Below are 16,250 nucleotides of genomic sequence, written 5' to 3'. Positions count from 1 at the left end.
TTCTGAACTTGTAATACCAATGTCCAATTCATTGCAAAAACACTGTAAAGCTTTTAAAGGTAGAGGAGAAAAGAAGAGGAATGAAATCAGCTTAGGCCAATGAGAGTTATAGAAAAAAGGAAAGCAAAAACAAGAATGGAAGGAGATGAAAGCCACATGAGAAAGAATAAGTGTAAAAGTTAGATGAAACGGGAAGGAAGTAAAAGAATGTGTTACAAAACACATAACAAAAGACAAAACAAATAACATACCTACAGAACGAAGACTGAGGGGTATACAGGAGGGGGAATGGAACCACATGGAGTAAGCGACACATCCGGGATCAGCCGAACGAAGGATCAAGGAGGAACCACGATGCAAGGTACAAAATCTGTGAGGACGATGAAAAATAAGGATTAGGATAAACATTAGAACATACAATTGGAACATATATTGGATCAAACAAGAACCGGAATGCCAACAATAACATTGAACAACTTGACATAAAATGTAACTTTTTGAGAACAGCAAGTATGTCAAGAACTATAGAAAAGCATTTCTTAAATAACGGAATACTATAAAAATGAAATCTGAGTCTGAAGAACCTGTGAAGGAAGTAACATTCAATCAAGTGTTTAATAAAGAAGAGGGCCCAGAGGAATCCATATCAACTGTTTTGCAGGAGTTTATGAAGCTTTGTAGACGTGAAGGACTGGGTTCTTTAAGACCCAGCGGTGCCAGGGCACAACACCTGAAACCTTCGTGGGTAACCTGCTCCGGCGTACGAATCACAGAGACACGGGACACTTCCTTCGACGTCAAAGATTCAAGGTTTATTTGCTGCAGGGAACACAGATATCACAGGAAGTACATCGAGTGTAGTTCGGGGAGACTGCTTCAAATTGGTTCTGTGGATCGCTCCTTTTATACAGTTTTTACCCAGTGGCGGCTGGTGACATTTGAAAGTGGTGGGGCAGAAACTCGGCAGCATACTGCACCGAGAAAATTTTGAAAAAATAGTGAAAAAATGGTGCCACCTTAATACCACTGGTACAGCACCTTTTGCAAATCCACACTTGTAGTTCAGTCCCTTCTGCAGAAACATGCTGCTACGAGCCAACTAACCCCACTTGTATGACTGTCGCCTAATGTGGCCATTTTCAAAACTTGCCAGCGACTGTGAAATCTCCCCACTTGACCAAATTCTGGGATCCTATCCAAAGCATTTTAATACACTGAGCATTATTTTGATTGATTGTTAGATTAAAGTGCACCTTGGATAAATTCAGTTTGGGATGTGCTCTAAATAGAAAAAACACTCTTGCGTATCAATTACTAAACAACAAGGTTGCTCCACTTAGCACAACATTGGCTTGTGTATACTGTACATGAAGAGCTGACATATCTAGGCTCACTCAAAGCATAATGTCAGGGCATGGGGGCCCATGTTTAAAAGCTTAATTTTAATATTTGTTAATGCCGGGAGGACAAACGAATGTAAAACAGAAGCATTCAAAAATAAAAAAAACAATTTGAAATAGTATATTTTTACATGATATTTGCTGTCATTTACATGCTAAAACCTTTGATGGCGAGACTCGTTGTTTTAGCTCTTAGAAGTCAGGCCACACTAATGGCTAGGCTCGACCCCATGAATTGCTGGCTAGCCCAGTTCTAATAGCCCCCAACACACTAATATTGGACTGTTCCAATTTGCCAACATGGGGCTAAATCCCCAAACATTTCATGTTACAGGATACACAGGTGTGTACATCCACCTTTGGCATCTAATAGTTCTGGAGATAGACAGGATCATTCAGACAGTCTTCTGGTTGAGAAGGACTCCTCTAGTAGCTGTGCAAATGGCATCAGACCCGTACTATACACATGAATGCTCGATGGGCCCATCCCAGAATACTAGTATTAGTCTTTAATCCATGAATACCCCTCACCCACTGATGTGCGGCCCACCTCTCCCTTCCATCTCAGCCTCATGTACTGTTTGTACGTTTATATGCATGCCTAGTTATGCGTTTGCCCTCTGTTAAAAAGTAACTGATCACATGTCTTCTGCTGCAGCAACTTTGTTTTTGGAACCCCCAAATGCACATTACAATGAAATCCAACTGATCACAGCTTCAAAAAAACAAGCCTTTATTGCTATCAAAATTATTTCATGTACAATGCTCAAATTATCAAATTATCAAATTGCGGCTGGCAAAATTCTAGTGCTAATATGCGGCATTATACAGATGACTTTCCGAAAGAAAAAAGCAGCCGGTAGTTTGCACGCACGTTGCCTTCAACCTTTACTTAACACTGTCGGCAGAAGACAGGCACATTCATTCTGAGAATCTGACACCTTCGGGTAAAGTTCGCGCTATATAAAATCGAATAAATAAATAAATAAATGTAGGCCTCGCTTTGCTTTGGTGCACTGAGAATGTGTATGTAGCCCGCAGTGTGTTCCACTGACAATGTTCTTCACAGCCCTCAGAGAGCACGACATTCAGTGCACTGATCCTTCGTGCGGCCATCAGACAGTGCACGGCGCAAACGTTTTGAGAGCACGGTGGCCGGGGCCTATTTTCTAGTGTTTTTTTTAATAGTGCTTTGGATACCCACACACATGCTATGCCTGAGGCCTGCTGCACTAAATGGGCCTGCACTGCAGGGCGACAGGTCGGACAGGAGAGAGGTTTCTTTTATGCATCCCCCCTTTTGTTACATTGCACAGCCCAGCAAAGCCCACGCAGCCTCCCTGAAACCCTGAGCGCGTGACAGCAAGTAGTTTATCTGTGTACATTTTGACCATTTGGTATTAAATTGGTCCGCTCTGTTTTACCCGGGCACTCCTCGCCAGTGCTTAGATAGTAATTACGCAGAAAAAGTAATTGAAAAGTTGGGTATTAGCACACACAAAACGGGCGCGCAAACATGTGTGCCTATGACGCCCCCACCCCCTTATTTCCGGCAGCCTGTACATTGGATTCCAAAGACACCCTCAGTGACGGAGGCTGCCATCTGCGCCAAGGTGCTCTGTGCCCGAATGTACACCTAGAGAATGAATCCATGTAAGGATGTCTGAAGGGTAGAGGCCTGGCTGGGTGGTCCTTGACAGGATGTGCAGGTCACAGCTGATGTCAGCAGCGAACACTTAGCCTGCCGCCGTCGTGCAGGACATATAGAACATTGTTTTTTTCACAAATTAGTCCCAGGACTACAAACGTGGGAGAAAAGTGCGAAAAGGGGGGAGACATTGAGACAAGTGCAACTAGAGTGTAAAATGTGAATTCTGGGGTGGTTGTACAGTGTACATACAAGTAGTACTGTAATAAGATAATAATGTTGCACTTACATTAATTTGCCATACGATACGACGAGTGAGTCAGGACAGGAGTCAGTCACCGTCACGCACTTGGATCAACTGGTCTGTCTCAGTGGTCACCTAGTCTGGAGTTCAACGTCGTCTTCTAGAACCTTCCTTCGACTTTCAGTTGCTCACGCGCGGTCACGTCACTGTAGCTTATGGCCAATCACCTCAACTTGGCTTGATATAGCCATATGTGATTGGCCATTACTGAACTAGCAGCAAACACCCAGGCGCGGCACCCCATGATCCTGACCCCTGCTCTACTCAGCCAATCCTGGCGCAGGCTTAACAGCGCCACTGCGCCAGGATTGGACTACGAGCAGGAGAAAAACTGCCCATATTGAAACCGGGGCCCCGGGTCCCTGCCATGTCTCTCAGTGCTACAGGGGGGGGGGGGCGAGGTTTATTCGGTACTACGCATGCGCAGGCCAGTCTCAATTATGAGCACTCCTGGCTGTTACATGCGTAGCTAGTCACCCTGACCCCGCTGCAGGTGCTTACGCTCTGGCTGCCTGCCTGTGTGCGCTGTCAATCACAATCACTCTCTGCCGCAGCCCCGCCCCCCACGGCCCACTTCCATACGCAATGCCCGATTCTGCTCGTCCCGGCCCTGTAGCGCTGTGCGCTCTGATTTATTGTAAACACAAAAGGAACTTTAAATAAAAATACTCATACTGTAAATATGTTGCTGGCACCAGCGGCGGGCGTCCATGGCTAGTGGGGCAACGCCCCAACGCCCCCAATGGACGCACCGCCACTGTTTTTACCCATAGGACAACATGGCACACAAAAGTTTACAACCCGGTTCCCACCATTATCCCCCAGAGGGGTCGCTTTGGTCACTTTGATACACATGAGGTCCGGAACATAAGTGCGGAAACATTTGGCGGTTCCCAACTGTAAAAACCCATCTTCCCAACATTAGTACATTCCAATCGACAGTAAAACAGATCGAAATAGGAACAAAGACAGGTGCAGAGGAAGACGGAGACAGTGGGGAGATCGGAAAGGGTGTAAAGGGGAGGTATCGGGGAAACACGAGATACAGGCATCAAAGGGACGTGCCTAATGAGATGCACGGCTAAGACAATAAGTCCATGCAGCAAGATGAGCCTCGAGCGGCGCCATCTGCTTTACAGTAGCATCCCCCTCATCATAAAGACACTTACAAAGGACATGTGTCGTCCGCAAATATCTTGGGAGTCCCAGGGTCGCGAAGCGGACAACGTCCGTTCGCTGGCTACTTGAGGGCAAGAGACAAAATGGATGCCGTATCTAAGATGGAACCCGTGGGTACAGATAAAAAAACCCACATAACAAACGAACGGTTTAAGTTAGCACAGCGAAACTGCGCACACTTACTAAACTCGTCATTTGCGGTTCATAGATACCAGACTCGACCATATTCGTGCGAGTCGAAAACACCAGTTACAATTGTCACGGAACCTCAGACGCTCCTTTTGCCCTCATGTAGGCAAGCACTAGTCGGAATCATATTCGATATTCATCAGACCATCGAGATGTTGCTGTAGCATAGCTCTGTCCAACCGAGTCCCCTTGGTAACAGGTGGCTGTCTCATACACGTTGTAGCACAGAGGCCACATAAGGCAGGACCGCACTGCACACAAAGGCAACACGTGAACAGGAACACCACAACGACTCCGATGATCATCAGAATCTTCCAACCCCAAGTCGACATCAGGCCCCAAAACCATCCAAGTAACGTCCAATCCCCTACATCCACGTGTATGGATTCGGAGATCTTATGTAACCTCGAGATGGCTTGATAGACAGTCGGAGCGTTATCCGGAATGAAAATGCAGCAGCTCGAATGGATCACCTTACATACCCCACCTCGATCTGCTAAGATGACATCTAAAACCATACGGTTTTGTAACGTCATAAGTCTCTCCGCCTGAAGTTCAGTGGTGATATTACCAAGGGCACTGGCAGTAATATTAGCTGTCGATTCTACCACTCGAGTCAACTGTCTCAGGTTCCTACTATTAACCATAGGTCCCCAAAACGGGAGGAAACCCTTGAAAAAGTCTCCTGCCTCTTGACCGGCAGTATCCTCTTCGTTAATTACGCCTCGCACAACTCTAGTCTTATGATAATCGGCATCTACAGTAAACGTCGGAGGCAACAAATTTGCAATGAAGCATGAGCCCATGAAGTCAGCGGGCAACCATGCGTATGCACGATCATAGCAGATAAAGTACGTACCCTTGGCAGCCAGAAACACAGGGGACGAGAACATTGGCAGAATGTAATTTTCAGTGCAAGCACTTGCTCCAAGTCGGGCTTGTGATCTTCGGCCACGACCCATGAGACAAAAATTACCAGTGTGGGGTACGACCCATATTGGAGGCGAGCTTTTAAGCTGCTTTTCGCTAGTGAACGCACTATATTCACCTCTACTTAGGACCCTATAGGCTTGTACCTCTTCTTCGGGAATAAGCAAGGGATCATAGATATCGCTATCTAAATCCTCTATTGCTATTGACAAAGGTTTTTGATACGAGGTAGGACCAGAGTAGGGAGAACGTGGTTCTCGAATGGGGTAGAAACCCAGTGCGCTTCGAAACATTGTCTGAAATGCTCGAGCGGACCCTTGGGAACTATACGGTAACACCAGATATGGAATTCCCTTATCCGTAGTATGTGGCATCAACCCACACACCCAACAATTAGTAGTGTTAACCACTAACTGATGCTGATGAAGGAGCTGAATAAAGGAATTGTTGCGGAATTCTACACGTCTAGCCTGTTCGTGTTCGGGTAACATATGAAAGGAATGAGGAGAAACAGTGGGGGTAGGTTTAGGATCAGGAGTAGGAGTAGGTGTAGCAGAAGGTAAGAAGTAAGACATCATGTAATACACCCCACCCGCCAAAAGTGCAGAAGCAGTCAAAAACAATACAAACAGTTGGAATATAAAACATTTGGTACGACTGAGTTGCTGCAGCTTGAATCTATGAGCTTGTGCTTCTTCCAAATCGTTCAGCTTCGAGAATGCCATTCCCTACGACCGTCCGCAACGTTTCTTGACGCACTTCGTTCTGTGTAGCAATAGTCAATCCCTAGGAGTTCCCAGGAACCGACGGCCTTTAACCTAGCGTCAAGACCTACTATCCAGAAGGAAGTACGCGCGCGGCCCTACGGCCTTCAATGCACAATATGTATATATATATATGCAAAAACAAAGTCTCTCAGCTGTGGAAGCAAAAAGTATAAAGAATGAAGCTTAATATATATATACAGGAATAATTACAGTAATACGAATGTTCAAAACTGATCGCGGAAAACGGGACAATGCAGTTGTCAATACAGCAAAGCAGGATCTTTATTAGTCTTTAGTGCGAGATCGGAAAAAGTATCGAGTTTTCCCAGGACGTGTCTGCTCGTCGAACAAAGGATCCGTTGAAGAGGCAGCGTCCTGCTGATCAGTCGAGTGTTCTGGTCTTGAGTCTTTTGATGATAATTGTTCAACAGTGTCTTTCTGCTGCGCTGAGGTTTCTCCAACAGGCTGCGCGTCGCTAAAAGGCACAAACGCTGGCAATGCTTCGGTTTCAGTTGATGCAATGCCTTTCCTTACCCACGGGTCTGCCGGCAAAGGGATGGGGACTCGCTTGGTATGGGTGGCATGCACCCAATTCTTGCGTCCCTCGAGACGAACGGCAGTCCTCGTGGCCAGGAGCACCTGGTAGGGTCCAGTAAACCTCGGGTCCAGGTTATTTTTGCGTGAAAAATTTCTCGTCACCACCCAGTCTCCGGGCTGGAGCTGGTGGCCTGGACCCTCCGTCTGCGTCGGCAATGCGTCGTGAACCTGTTGGTGAATTAACCTCAGTTTAGCAGTCAAGTCATGTAGGTAATCGATCAACATTGGGTACTCAAGATCAGAGAACATTCCTGGCCTAGGAACCCCCCACACATTCGCCGGACGGCCGAACACTATCTCATAGGGACTAAGCCCTACTCGGGAGTGTACAGTCGCCCTAGTTGACAGTAATGCTAAAGGTAAAGCGTCAGGCCACGAAAGACCAGTCGTAGCCTGAATCTTCGCTAGCTTTAGTTTAAGGGTGCCGTTGTACCCTTCAACCAAACCAGCTGACTGGGGATGATTGGCGCTGTGGAATTTCTGATTAATTCCAAGGCCCTTACACACACTCTTCATCACACTACCCACAAACTCACTTCCGTTATCTGACCACACGACTCTAGGCATTCCATACCGAGGAAAATATTCCTTCAGTAGGATTTTTGCAGTAGACAAAGCAGTATTGTCCTTGAGAGGATAGGCCTCGATCCATCGGGAGAATGCGCAAACCACAACTAAAACGTATTTCAGGTTATTGCATCGCTCCATATGGATAAAGTCCAATTGAATCACCTCAAAGGGATATGAAGGGGGAGCAAAACTGCCAGGAGGAGTCGGGGTTCCTTTGCCAGGATTGTACATCATGCACACCATACAATTTTTCACCAGACGTTCAGCACATTTCGTGATACCATCATTCTTCCACACAGGAGACAATAATTTGCAAATACCTTTCGCGCTAATATGTGCTAACCCATGCGCCATTGTCACAACGGCCAGCACATACGCATCGGGCAACAACCATCTTTTCTGATCCGACAAATCAATCCAACAACCATTTGCATCCAACTTTCCCGTACTTTCTTTCCACTTCGCCTTTTCAGTCTCGGTGGCCTCATTCTGAATTTCTTTCACACTCTCAATAGTGTCCTCACACATACTCGATTCTGTAGGCCACCTAACCGAACTCGTCACATACATTCGAGTGTTAAGGTTCCGGGCAGTTTCCTTAGCAATCTCATCCGCAAATGCATTACCACGACCAACATCATCCGTCACCTTACGATGCGCACTACATTTAACAATCGCAACTTGCGTAGGCAACGTCAGGGCATCCAAGAGATCATTCACAAGCTGTCCATGCTGAATCTTCGTACCATGCGACGTCAAGAAACCTCTCTCTCTCCACAATCGTCCAAAACTGTGTGCGACGCCAAATGCGTATTGGCTGTCGGTAAACACATTCACACGTTTCCCTTTCGCTAACACACACGCTCTAGTAAGAGCAATCAGCTCTGCAGCTTGGGCAGAATTCTGATTTAATCTTGCAGTCTCAACAACAGTATTCAACGTTACAACAGCATAAGCAGTAGTCACATCGCCATTCGGCAACTTAAAACATGACCCATCCACATACAATGTACCATCCGGATCTTCCAATGGGGTGTTTTTAAGGTCCACTCGACCTTTTGTTTCTTCTTCGGTCCTCAAGTAGCAATCATGTTCTGCTACTTCATCTGACTCTGTGCTAATTGGTAACAGAGTTGCCGGGTTCAGAACATTACAACGTTTTATTTGAATGTGGCTTGCCAACAGCGTCAACTCGTACCCAGACAACCTCGCACTCGTCAAGTGCTGAGTTTTCGTTCGATTCAAAAGAGTATCGACTGCATGCGGAACCATCACCGTAAGCATATTATCCATGACCAATCCTGCTGATTGTCGGATGGAGACCGCAGCTGCCGCTGTTGCTCGTAAACAACTCGGCAATGCTCTAGCTACCGGGTCCAAGGTCGAGGAAAAATATGCACATGGACGTTGCTTACCACCAAAAGGTTGCGTCAAGACACTCAAAGCACAACCTTCTCTCTCGTGAACATATAATGTAAACGGCTTGCTATAGTCAGGAGTACCTAACACAGGAGCCGAACACAATGAATCACGTAGTTCAGAAAAACCTTTCTGACATTCTTCCGTCCATGGCAAAGGAGTCGAAACATCCTTGCACGTAAGAGCCACTAATGGTTTCGCTAGCAATGAAAAATTAGGAATCCATTGCCTGCAGTACGACGTGATACCTAGAAAGGCACGTACATCTCTTTGGGTTGTTGGTACAGCCATTCGTGCAATCGCTGCAATTCTCTCTGGGGTCAACCTCCTTCCCTCCTTTGACAATAAGTGACCTAGGTAGGTTACTTCTTGACAACAATATTGGAGTTTAGTAGGTGACACCTTGTGATTTAACTCACAGAGATGTTGCAGCAACGACACTGTAGCAATTTTGCAAATGTCCTGAGTATCAGCAGCCACCAATAAGTCGTCGACATATTGGATTAAAGCCGCACCGACCGGCAACCTAAACGCATCCAGTTGACCCTTCAAGGCTTGACTGTAAATCGATGGACTTTCACAGTAGCCCTGAGGAGCGCGTTTGAACCGGAAGCTGCGTCCACCGAGAGAGAAACCGAAAAGGTCTCTGCTCTCCTCGGCAATCGGGATGCTGAAAATCACCGAAAACCATGATGCAGAAGCTGGAATCAGAGTCAGTAGCGCCGTGATGTCAGGCACAACGGGGAATTGAGGAACCACAATTTTATTCACCTCCCGTAAATCGATAACAAAGCGATAAACAGGCGGTTTGGAAGGATCCGTACGTTTAAGAATGGGCAGCACAGGGCTGTTGCACACGTTTCCCCGAGTCTCTTCAATAACATCTTTCTCGATCAGATCATAAATGATCGCTAACAATGCTCGTTCACCATCAAGGGAGATACGATATTGGGGAATACGTGGCAAACGCACATTAGATTTCAACTGAACAACATAGGGGGAGATATCAAGTAGGCCCACATCGTTTGGACCTGTTGCCCACAAAGACGCAGGAAGAGAACTCAATTCCGGTGGGAGCTTGTCGAGAGACAAGTACATGGGAGAGACAACCCTCTCTCCAAACGTAAGCTGTACTCCCGCAGGAGAACAATACAAAGTCGCATACAAACGTTTAAGCAAATCCAGGCCCAAAAGATTTTCGCCACACCCTGTGGTTAGAATCAACGGAGCTTCTAGCTCACGTGGCCCAATTTTAAGGGGCAAAGGGCGTGAAACTGGATTGCTAACGGGGGCGCCAGAGAATCCAACGGAAACATTTGTTAAGCCAGACAAATGTGCGCCAGGGAGTTTCGAATGCTTGATGGAACTTTTCGCTGCACCAGTGTCCAACAGAAAAGGCTCAACGACGCCCGATGTAGCAACTGTGACGTAAGGCCCTCTCTGATCAACCGGAACTGATACCACTCCCTCTCCTTGCCTTTGGCTGTCCTAGTAATTACTGTCGTCAGTTCCCTGATCGACGTAATAATCATCTACATTGTACTGCGCAGATCGTCCTTGCGACGATCCACGTTGATCGAAACAATTATCGGAATTTGATGAGTTGTCTGAGCGATCGTTCTGAGCACCACGACCTCTACCACGTGATGACTGCTGCGAACCACCACGACCACCTCTCGATGAGTTACCACTGTTACGCTCATTTAGGACAGGACAATTGAATTTAATATGACCCTCTTGTCTGCAATAAGCACATTGATTGTACCCCAACGAAGATCTTTGGGAAGAGGAGTCATTACGATTTTGAGATCTATTCGATTGCGACTGCGATCTATTCTGTTGCGAATTACTCTGATTTGAACGCGGAGGATACGCTTGCTGAAGCAACACTTTAGTCTTAAGCTCTTTCGTCTTTTTATCAGCGCGGTCGTTCTCTTCTGTCTCTCTGTTCTCATAATATTGTGCTGTAGCCAATATCTGAGCTGAGGTAGAAACGGCCCACGCACTTTCGGAATTCTTTAATTTATTGCTCAAATCGGGCAATAAGTTCGAAACAAATTTATCCACAAACAACCGTTGACCACCCTCAGTACTCATATCCTGACCACTATGATCGATGAATGCCTCCTCGAACCTCGTAAAGAAGTCAGAAACACTTTCGTCCTTCTTTTGCTTACAAGCTGACAATTTGTCCCAATTTACCCTCATAGCTGGCATAAGAGTTTTCATTAGCGTTATAATTCTTTGAGGAAGGGCAGTAATCAACTGCTCGGGTTTAGCACCACCAACTTGTCGCGCATCTGCCGCTACAATGGCAGCCCAAGCACCACCTAATTCGTTTGCGTGATTTTCCTGACGAATCTTAGCCCATACCGGTTGCGGTACGACATTGCCGAACAACATATCGATATCGGCTAGATTCATTACCGTAGCATCTACGAGCTGCGATAATTCTTTGTAATACCCTGCAGGATTCTTGCGAGGGTCAGGCAAAGATTGCTTCACCTGTAACACTTCCGATCTTTTCCATGGGAGATGTATCCATACTCTCTGGAAAAACGGCGGGACCGGAGGGTTACCTCCAGGGTTACCTGGCATCCAAACTGGCGGAACTTCACGCATAGGAAATTGACCAGACTCATCTGTCTGCCTTTCGACATCCTCAACAAACAAAGCTTGAGGTATTGGAGTGGGACGAAAAGATAGCAACCGTTCAACAGCACGTCGAACATTGGTGTCCACTATCAGTCCAGTCGAGAACTGAAGCTGTAGATCAGACAACGCGGTCAGCACCTCGTCAGGCGCATCGGCCGATATCTGATCACGAAGAACCTTACACATTTCCTCGAACACGAATCTTTGGGTTGGTATATTAAACTGACAAAATGTGTCGAGTACAACACGCGGTGGGTTTCTAAGGGGGTGCGTCATCCAACCCATCGCCATATTATATAGCGAAGCACGTTCCCTATTACCAGGAAGCTGACTACGTCTCTGAGGACCATCTGAACCAGCGGACCCAAGAACAGGTCCGAGCGAATGAAAGAAGCTAGCCGCAAGAGGAGAATTACGACTGCGAGTAGAGGGAGAAGCATAGGACACAGGACTGACAAGTGAAGGAGTAGAAACAGTAGCAACAGCAGGAGTTAGTAAAACAGGAGCAGTAGCGTGAGCAGGAGTATGTGGAAGCGGAGGAGCAGTAGGAATAGAAACAGACGAAGGAGCAGGAATAGTCGGAAGAACGGGTACAGGTTGAGGAACAGGCAAAGGAAGAATAGGTGCAGGAACAGGTACAGGGGGAATCACAGGGGCTGTGGTACCCTGTACGTATGGAGGTGGCGACTTCATAAGATAGGACATTAAAGGATCCTCAACTGACTCATCCTTCGTTTCCGACTCCGTAGGCAAAGTAGGATAACATTTATCTATCGTCATACGCTGTAATCTGTCAAACACTTCCTTTTCCCTAACTTCCTTATCATGCTGGAACTGCTCTGCTTTCTTTACAATGGTACCAGCGCTATCTCGCTGATTTCGTTTAGTCTGCCTGATTTCTTTCTGTCGGGCTTCTTTGCGCCACAACCGAAAGGCATCAAACATGGCCGGCCTTGACTTTTTCGCGAACAATTTAACCTCTAAATTATCTAAGATCGGGGCCTCGAAGCTACCATGTGATGGCCAGCGAAGGTCACCATCCTTCTTTGTATATTTGATCCAGTATTCATTAAAAGTAATCGGGCCTAACCCATGCTTACTATACAGTTCATACGTGGGAGTTCCAACCGGAGGTATCGGACACGAGTCCTCCAGTCGGGAATCCGTACCACAAGGCCTGAAACAGCTAAACAAAGTACTGCGACCAGGCATCTTGCACACTAGCCGAGTTTCACAAACTTCAAGGGTTACGGGATTTACCAAGTCCCAGCAAAGAACAAAACCCTCGGTTTTTGGCGGCTGCAGTCGTCAAACAACACAACAAAGTACGCTAGCAAAGTGTCACCGACAAAAACACTCACACAGCGTTAACAACAAAAACACTCGCTAAAGTGTCAACAACCAAGAACTCTGGGAGCGACCCACAAATACTTAACTCAAAGATCAATGGCGTCACCAGGAAGGCCCGTCAATCGTCTCGCTCTACCAAGGTCTACGCCAGGCGCCAAAACAGGTCTACAGTCAGGGCAGCAGTCCGTCGCAGCCGTCAGGAGGCGGGAATCTTCGCGGGAAAAGTCTTCGGGCCACTTGTTTCGACAACAGGATCGATGAAGCGGAGTGCACCTTCCCTCGGAGATTTCACACGAAGTTCCTCACGATCGTCGGGCTTGGACCGGTACCACTGATGCAGCCCCACGTTGGGCGCCAACTGAAGGACTGGGTTCTTTAAGACCCAGCGGTGCCAGGGCACAACACCTGAAACCTTCGTGGGTAACCTGCTCCGGCGTACGAATCACAGAGACACGGGACACTTCCTTCGACGTCAAAGATTCAAGGTTTATTTGCTGCAGGGAACACAGATATCACAGGAAGTACATCGAGTGTAGTTCGGGGAGACTGCTTCAAATTGGTTCTGTGGATCGCTCCTTTTATACAGTTTTTACCCATAGGACAACATGGCACACAAAAGTTTACAACCCGGTTCCCACCATTATCCCCCAGAGGGGTCGCTTTGGTCACTTTGATACACATGAGGTCCGGAACATAAGTGCGGAAACATTTGGCGGTTCCCAACTGTAAAAACCCATCTTCCCAACATTAGTACATTCCAATCGACAGTAAAACAGATCGAAATAGGAACAAAGACAGGTGCAGAGGAAGACGGAGACAGTGGGGAGATCGGAAAGGGTGTAAAGGGGAGGTATCGGGGAAACACGAGATACAGGCATCAAAGGGACGTGCCTAATGAGATGCACGGCTAAGACAATAAGTCCATGCAGCAAGATGAGCCTCGAGCGGCGCCATCTGCTTTACAGTAGCATCCCCCTCATCATAAAGACACTTACAAAGGACATGTGTCGTCTGCAAATATCTTGGGAGTCCCAGGGTCGCGAAGCGGACAACGTCCGTTCGCTGGCTACTTGAGGGCAAGAGACAAAATGGATGCCGTATCTAAGATGGAACCCGTGGGTACAGATAAAAAAAACCACATAACAAACGAACGGTTTAAATTAGCACAGCGAAACTGCGCACACTTACTAAACTCGTCATTTGCAGTTCATAGATACCAGACTCGACCATATTCGTGCGAGTCGAAAACACCAGTTACAATTGTCACGGAACCTCAGACGTGTCGGATCTTTGTACGTCGTTGTTCTATTGTTATACCTAACTTTGAAGAGACACGGATGAAAAAAGCCCATGGAACGTAAATCAGCTCTAATGTTGAGAAAAGCCTTACGTCTTTTAGCAGTAGCTTTGGCATAGTCTTGTGCAAAAAATATAGACGATCCTGACCATGTAATTCTTGGAGACGCTTTGACTGCTGGGAGCACTTTCAACAAGCCTGTATATTCTAAGAAGTATAAAATGACTCCTCTTGGTCTCTGTGAGGAACTAGCATGAGATAGAGCACGCCCCAACCTGTGAGCTCTTTAAATGTTGAGTTGAGTCCCTTCTGGCATGTGGGAGAAATGATTTAAAGAAACCAAGTGTGGCTGATCCTTCAAGTCCTTCGGCTAGGCCATAGATACACAAGTTATTTCGTCTGTTGCGATTTTCGAGATCCTCAACCTGTTTCTGAAGCGTAGAGACCTGAGAATGTAGTTGAGAAATGCTTACACAGGTCTCTTTAAAGGAATTATTGGTATTTTTGACTACAGAAATCCTCGTGTCTAGTTGAGACCAATTATCCATCAAGACTTGCAGCTTGGTGTTAGTCTCTTCCATAAAGGATCTAAGGGCCCTAATTTCCTCAAGCAACAATTCCATAGATACAGGCGAGACTGACTTAGGTGGTGAAGGATGGTCTTTTTTAAGACGTTTAGTAATGGATTTCCCAGGAGTTCCAGAGGAAGGATCCATAGTTGTTTTTTTCAGTGCTGAGGCGTGGATAATAAAGAACTTTCAAACTTAAAAAATTCGGGAAAAACGTTTGAATTTTTAATAAAAATATGCTTCTTGGACGGAGAGAGACGGACTGCCTTTGTTCTGCCCATATACACTGTCCGAAACCTCCTTCCAGTCAGCAATATAAAAATGAAGAAACGTGTTCTCTATGAGGGCTCGCTTAAGAACACCGAATGGCCTCCAAACACAATCTTCACAACTCCTTCAGTGACCTTTTGACAACGATACATTACATTGTATTCCAATGTACTGAAGAGAAATCCAGCATTTTTCAGAAGCTGGGATACACTGGGTGCATCAGAAAACAATCAATACAGGTATTAGTTAAACATTTTGTGCTTACTTCCATTCAGCATTGTGAGAGTGGAGGAAAGTGTTCTCTGTGAGGGCTCTCTGGAAAAGCAAAATGGCCGCCAAAGCACATTCTCAGCAAATCTTCCAGTAATCTTTGAACTGCACATATAGCCTCATATCCCAGTGTAATAAAGAGGAGGTATGCAACATCAGACGCTAGGATATACTGGATACATCAAAAAATGTATTTGTAGACAGTTCAGCTCTGAGTGTGTGAGTTCCGCGATCGCGGTAAAAATACAAAATGGCGGCTGCGAGAATATGCGGCAGAGAGAGGGTTAAGTTTACAAGATAAAACTCCTTGCTGATGATGAATTAGGGCGCCGAGGGTCTCCTGGTGATCCTGTGATGTTCATTTGCCATAGTTGTCCTCCGTGAATCGCTGCTCGAACCGGAAGTTCGTTTTCTCCAAAATCCGCCAGAGAGCTTCACCCAAGCGCCGCCATCTCTGCTAGGCGCCAAGCCACGCCCCCATTATTTGTCTCTTTATCAGTCTCATCTTTGCAAACAAATTATTTCGCCTTATATGGGAAGTATGATTAAGTTACCTTTTAGGTACCAGCAACATTGTCTGGCTTGAGACTGTAGGAAGACAAGACACCAAGCCTTCTCATGACGCACTCCTGGGATCCTGTACATTCTCCCCACACAGATTTGTTGCTCTCCATTGGCCTTCAGACAGGAATTGATGGCAACTTTTTCAAACAGTGCCTCATCTTGGTATAACCTCAAATACGGCACTTCCCTTCAGCTCCATTCTTTGTATAATGTCCCCTTACCACCATTCTTTGTACAATGCTCCCTTACCACAATACTTTGTACAAGGCTCC

At 46.4% G+C, this 16,250-nt stretch overlaps 1 protein-coding gene across 1 annotated transcript in view; it reads left to right on the top strand.

Moving 5' to 3' along the window:
* The window catches only part of DAGLB (diacylglycerol lipase beta), a 166,012-nt gene that overhangs the window by 115,895 nt on the left and 33,867 nt on the right, over positions 1-16,250 (top strand). The gene's annotated exons all lie outside the window — the stretch shown is intronic.

The sequence above is a fragment of the Lissotriton vulgaris genome, chromosome 10 (genome assembly GCF_964263255.1).
Source record: "Lissotriton vulgaris chromosome 10, aLisVul1.2, whole genome shotgun sequence".
Lineage (NCBI taxonomy): Eukaryota > Metazoa > Chordata > Amphibia > Caudata > Salamandridae > Lissotriton > Lissotriton vulgaris.
This window is presented reverse-complemented; position numbering and strand designations above follow the sequence as displayed.